The sequence below is a fragment of the Epinephelus lanceolatus genome, chromosome 19, assembly GCF_041903045.1.
Source record: "Epinephelus lanceolatus isolate andai-2023 chromosome 19, ASM4190304v1, whole genome shotgun sequence".
Lineage (NCBI taxonomy): Eukaryota > Metazoa > Chordata > Actinopteri > Perciformes > Serranidae > Epinephelus > Epinephelus lanceolatus.
The window spans coordinates 36,119,702-36,125,701 of NC_135752.1; the positions used below are offsets into that span (position 1 = coordinate 36,119,702).

The 6,000-nt window shown below is 42.6% G+C and overlaps 1 protein-coding gene across 2 annotated transcripts in view; it reads right to left on the reverse strand.

The window, feature by feature from the left end:
• Window positions 1-364, reverse strand: part of mef2ca (myocyte enhancer factor 2ca) — a 50,171-nt gene extending 49,807 nt beyond the window's left edge. The window contains exon 1 of one of the 2 annotated variants that reach the window (XM_033646615.2): window positions 155-364. The gene's annotated coding sequence lies outside the window, so the exon portion shown is untranslated. The remainder of the gene's footprint in view (window positions 1-154) is intronic. The other variant, XM_033646617.2, reaches the window with a different exon arrangement.
• Window positions 365-6,000: the final 5,636 nt, after the last annotated feature.

Here is a 6,000-nt window from a genome sequence, read left to right on the forward strand (position 1 = left end):
CAAAATTCAACTTCCAGCTTCAACTTTAACTATTATTTTTTGCTGTCTTCCTTTTTTTCCTTGGGTAATATTTAACAACATTCCAAGTTTCCTGTAGATTAAACACCCATGCATCACCCATCACCATCCATTCGTCCTGTAAAAGTTCACTCACCGCTGCTTTTTGTTCTGTCTTCACCTGGAAGGTTCCCCAGCAGCTCCAGCTGTGGGTTTTGCTCAGTCAATCCCTTGTATCAAACAAGAAAGGATTTCTTAAAAAAAGAAAGTGAAAGAAAGAAGTGACATTAAGCCAGACCAGCTGGCTTAGAGAAGAGGGGGACCCAGAGAACTGGGCTGCGTTTGGATCTGAGCTCAGTCTGGACTGAGCAGGGGTAGTCTACAATCATCAGACCCTGACGCTCAAACACCACCCCCTCCGTCCCACCAACACACACACAAACACACACACACACACACACGTATGCTACACTCACAGCCGTACACTCACACCCAGTGACCTCCTGTGTCCGAGCTGGTGGGTCTGTGGAGGAGCTTGGTCACCTGTCGTTGTCACTCTCGGTATATTTAGCTCTGAGGTGTCAATGATGCTGCCTGTGTGTGTGTGTGTGTGTGTGTGCCTGTGTGTGTTTCAGTATATGTGTGTGTGTGTGGGAGAGAAAAATGTGTTGCTGACACTCAGGGCCTCCGCGGGCCTCGGTGTAAGAGCCCAGGATTACTGAACCAAAGACCGTGGGCTCTACACATTACATCCAGAGAGGGAGAGAGAGATCAAACCTGCGAGCGTGTCCTAGATATCAGCACACTGAGCATCTGCTGGGCGGAGGATTACTCTCAGCTGTCCACTCCTGTCAGAGGGAAGAGAGGAGAGCAGCACTTCCATGATCTATGAATCCACCCAATATTGGTGTAGAAACGTGGCTGACTCACTGAAAAGCCCAAAAACAACACACACCCCCGCTGGTTTCAAGTAAAACAAGCAGGACGGGAAAGAGAGCTGACACATATCTGCCTGGGTCAGGTCATACAATGCTACAATGTTCTCATTGGTCAGGTGTCAGATTTTAACCAAATTTACAGAAAACGTGACTTAATGCACGTTTCCCATCCACTACTGTTGTACAAATATTACGACTTGCAAGGTACCCTGGGTGCGGAGGTTGTTGACCTTCTGGGACACCATGTTAAGTTCTTGTCTTTCAAGATACACCTCAGTTTTCACAGGAAATTTAGCGTTCACACACAGTTTCTTTCAAAATAAAAGCACACTACATCAGTATAACACCGCAAATTAATGTTTTTTTTCCTTCAACAACAAACACACGTGGCTGGGTTTAGGAAAAAAGAACAAGGTTTGGCTTTGGAATCTTACGGGATGAGAAACACCGCTCTCCGGGGTGTCCACCACCTGCCCCACTCTGACTTTCGCCGCCTTACCTTTCGTCCTTGTCCCGCCGCATTTCCCCCTGATGCTGCTGAGCGCCGTTAAACTATAACAGCAACCAGACGCCTTTTCTTGTTGGTTTCTGACGTGCTGGATTTCAACAACTTCAGAGAGAGACCGTGCTCTCTATGTCCACAGTGCTCTGTTAGCGCTACAGAAAGGTATGGACTCATTAATTATCTTTCTGCTATGGGGAAAAAACACTCTGGCTTATTTTTGTTTCTTTAAACCAATCACAGTTGTCTTAGGCGGAGCTAAGCTCAGGATGCAGCGACGGCGCTCTGGCAAAATAGTGTCGGGTCTGACATGTTTCAGTGGAACATTTGCAACTGGGGAGGCGTGTCTGTGACAACCAATCACATCTGTTAGAAGAATGCATCACACCTAGCAGTAAGGAAGTGTGCTGATCTTTGAAGCCAATTTTCGTAGTGGCCAAACATTGTAATTACATCCATCACGTGATGCCCTGTGGCCAAGAAAGACTTTTTACCATAGATTTAGTCTCTATATACAGACTCTACATTCAGTGAATGTAGAGTCTGTAGGCAAACCCCGGAGATCTTGCCTCCGGAAGAAGAGTGGAAGAGCCCTGCAAACTCTGAATCCATCGCAATGGTTCAGCATATTTACTTATATATAAACGGAAGTCAGAAACGGAAATTCGCCTCCTCTGCCCAAATCAAACCGGAATGCCAAAAAATCAGGGGTCTGCCCCCAGAGGCTGTATTTGCCGTCTGCCAGGAAGTCAGACGCCAAATACAGCCGATGGGTTCCGAGAATGCCGTAGACCTAAATGGTGAAAGTGACGCGGACGGTAAAGTCCTGAGAAAATAAAAGGGCAGCTTACAGAGCTAGTTTGGCCGACAAATGGTTCTTGAACTATCATGTTTGCTGTTGGCTAGCTTGTTAGCAGTTAGCTCGTCATCTACAGTCGTTCAGTCGTGTTTCCTCTCTGTTTCTTACCACAAGTCATTTCTTTCACCTTACATTCATTCATTTGATTTTCAATGCATAGAAAAATGATAAGTTAATTTTTAACGTGCAGTATTTAAACATGGTATTTTACATGTAGATTGTCAAAGTGATCTCATTATCAGTTGATTTCCAGCTTACCAGGAGCCTCCATGCTACACGCTGTAGGTCAGTGAGTTTCAGTCAGTGAGGACCTGCTGATGGAAAGGAAACAGTCGAAGCGTAAACGATAATTCCACCTGAAAATAAATTTTGTGCATGATTTCCTTCCTACAACACACAGAGACGGAGACCAGGGCAGATTGTTAGCGTTTAGGCTTGAAGGAATGTGTGAAATGTTCTGGTGTGTTAAATTTACGTGTTTTAATTTCCTCACCGTTGGTTTGCATCCATCCTTTACCTCCTCCTGAAAAAGAAATATGCTGTTCATTTACCCCCACCTCCTCCCCCCCAACGAGCTGTTTAGACTCCTGTCCGCACCATTTAGACTCGAGGAAAGGGCGGAGGAAATGAAAAGAGGTGGGACAGAGGGGAAAAGGCTAACAGTGATTGTTTGTACTTCACCCTGTCTTCAGGAAGTCGGCTGAAATTGAATTATGGTCGATTTAAAGCTGTCAGGGAAATCCTTCTGGTTCTGAAACAAACCTTCAATGATCATCTGACAGAAGTCTCAGTCTCTTTCCTCCCCTGTGCACACATCACTACCTTTCAGAGTTTAAATCATCCATTACAGTAGATCAGCAGCTCCTCATACAAATGTTTAAGTCGTGTGTTATCTGAATGTTAAATATTTAACCAAACTGTCCTCAGGATGGACAGTTATCAGAGTGAGTGGACACCAAGGTCTGCATGTCCTGTAGTTTGTTGTCTCCACTCAGTCAAACGATGCTTGTATGTGCAGTATACACAGTATGTGCAGTATGTGTGGAGTCCATATGTAATGTAGAACCCTGTGTGCATCCACGCTCACTGCCTGTGTAGGCAGATAGTGCAGGAGCTGGACGAGGTGTTGAGGAAACATAAACAAGCACTGACAGAAGCAATAAGCTCGTTCTGAAGGGAACCAGATGTGCGGAGAAAGATCCGGAAAATATTATTACTGGAAACATGAAGTCTCCAAACATTCTTCTTTGTTCTTAAACTTCCAGCAGCACGTTTCTTCATCTGACGGCTCATTACGAGGTCTAAAGAGAAGGCCTCATTGTACCTTGACTCCAGTGGTGAATGGTAGCGGTACAAATTTGAGGTACTTGAGTATTTTCTTTTCATGCTGCTTTCCACTTCTACTTAACTACATGTCAGAGGGAAATATTGTACTTTATATTCCACTACGTTCATCTGATGGCTTTAGTTACTTTACAAATGAGGATTTTCACACACAAAACATATGAAAAGTTGATAAAATGTTATTTTTGTTGTTGTTATAAATCTAACTACCCAACAGTTTTCACAAGAACAGCTGAAACGATTCTTAGATGAGTCGACTGACAGAAAATTAATGAGAAACTATGTTGATGGTTGAAGTTATTTCATGGGTTCAGCTTCACAAATGTGAAGATTTGCTGCTTTTCCTTCTAATAATGTTAATAATTGTAATGTATCAACCAAACAGGCAGAAGAAATGTTGGCATGGTATGTTTCTGCAAACTACCATTACACTTCAACAGCACTGTGGTTAACATGTGGTGAAGTTTGGGGACAAAAACCACCGGGCTGTGGTTAGAAAAAGATCATGTTTGGGCTTTATATACCTGCTTTTCTTGCCACTATCCTGGCAGAAAACACAGTGACGTCTTGGTAAAAAAACAACCGCTTTTTTATGGCACTATCCTTGCTGGAAATGATACAATGCTTGGTATAAAACAACAGCTTTTTGTGACACTATTCTGGCAGGAAATGCAGCAACGTTTCAGTAAAAAAAACAACCGCTTTTGTGGCACTGTCTCTGCTAGAAAAACAGTGATGTCTCAATAAAAATCACTGCTTCTCATGGGACTATCCTGACAGGAAAAGCAGCAATATCTTGGAAAAAAAACTATCACTTTTTGTGGCACTATCCCTGCTGGAAACGCAGCGATGTCTTGGTAAAAAAGATCAGCTTTTTGTAGCATTGTCCCTGCTGGAAAAACAGTGATGTCTCGGTAAAAAACGATCATTTTTCTTGCCAATATCCTGTCTTGGTTAAAAAAAACACTTTTTGTGGCACTATTCTGGCAGGAAATGCAGCAATGTTTCAGTACAAAAACAACCGCTTTTTGTGGCACTGTCTCTGCTAGAAAAACAGTGATGTCTCTGTAAAAACAAACGTTTTTCATGGCACTATCCCGGAAGTAAACGCAGCGATGTCTTGGTATAAAACTAAACAAAAAAAACAACCACTTTTCATGGCACCATCCTGGCAGAAAAGGCAGTGATATCTTGGAAAGAAACTACCACTTTTTTGTGGCACTATCCCCGCAGGAAACGCAGCGATGTCTTGGTAAAAAAGATCAGCTTTTTGTAGCATTGTCCCGCTGGAAAAACAGTGATGTCTCGGTAAAAAAAACAATCATTTTTCTTGCCAATATCCTGTCTTGGTTAAAAAAAAAACACTTTTTGTGGCACTACTCTGGCAGGAAATGCAGCAATGTTTCAGTAAAAAAACAACTGCTTTTTGTGGCACTGTCTCCGCTAGAAAAACAGTGATGTCTCTGTAAAAAACAAACATTTTTCATGGCACTACCCCAGAAGTAAACGCAGTGATGTCTTGGTATAAAACAACCGCTTTTTGTGGCACTATTCTGTCAGGAAACGGTGTGAGGTCTCGGCATTAAACAACAGCTTTTTGTGGCACTATCCTGGCTGGAAATGCACTGATGTCTTGATAAAAAAATACAACCACTTTTCATAGCACCATCCTGGCAGAAAAGGCAGCAATGTCTTGGTAATAAACATTTTCTTTTCATGGCACTATCCCCGCTGGAAAAACAGTGATGTCTCAATAAAAATCACTGCTTCTCATGGGACTATCCTGAACGGAAAAGCAGCAATATCTTGGAAAGAAACTACCACTTTTTGTGGCACTATCCCTGCTGGAAACGCAGTGATGTCTCTGTAAAAAACAAATGTTTTTCATGGCACTATCGCCGCTGGAAAAACAGTGATGTCTCCGTAAAAAACAAACATTTTTCATGGCACTATCCCGGAAGTAAACGCAGCGATGTCTTGGTATAAAACAAAACAAAAAAACAACCACTTTTCATGGCACCATCCTGGCAGAAAAGGCAGTGATGTCTCTGTAAAAACAGAACAGCTTTTTGTAGCATTGTCCCGCTGGAAAAACAGTGATGTCTCTGCAAAAAAACAATCACTTTTCTTGCCAATATCCTGTCTTGGTTAAAAAAAAAGCTTTTTGTGGCACTATTCTGGCAGGAAATACAGCAATGTTTCAGTAAAAAAAACCAACCTCTTTTTGTGGCACTGTCTCCGCTAGAAAAACAGTGATGTCTTGGTCTAAAACAACCGCTTTTTATGGCATTACCCAGCCAGGAAACACATTGATGTCACTGTAAAAAAACAACTGCTTTTCTTGCCAATTTCCTGGCAGG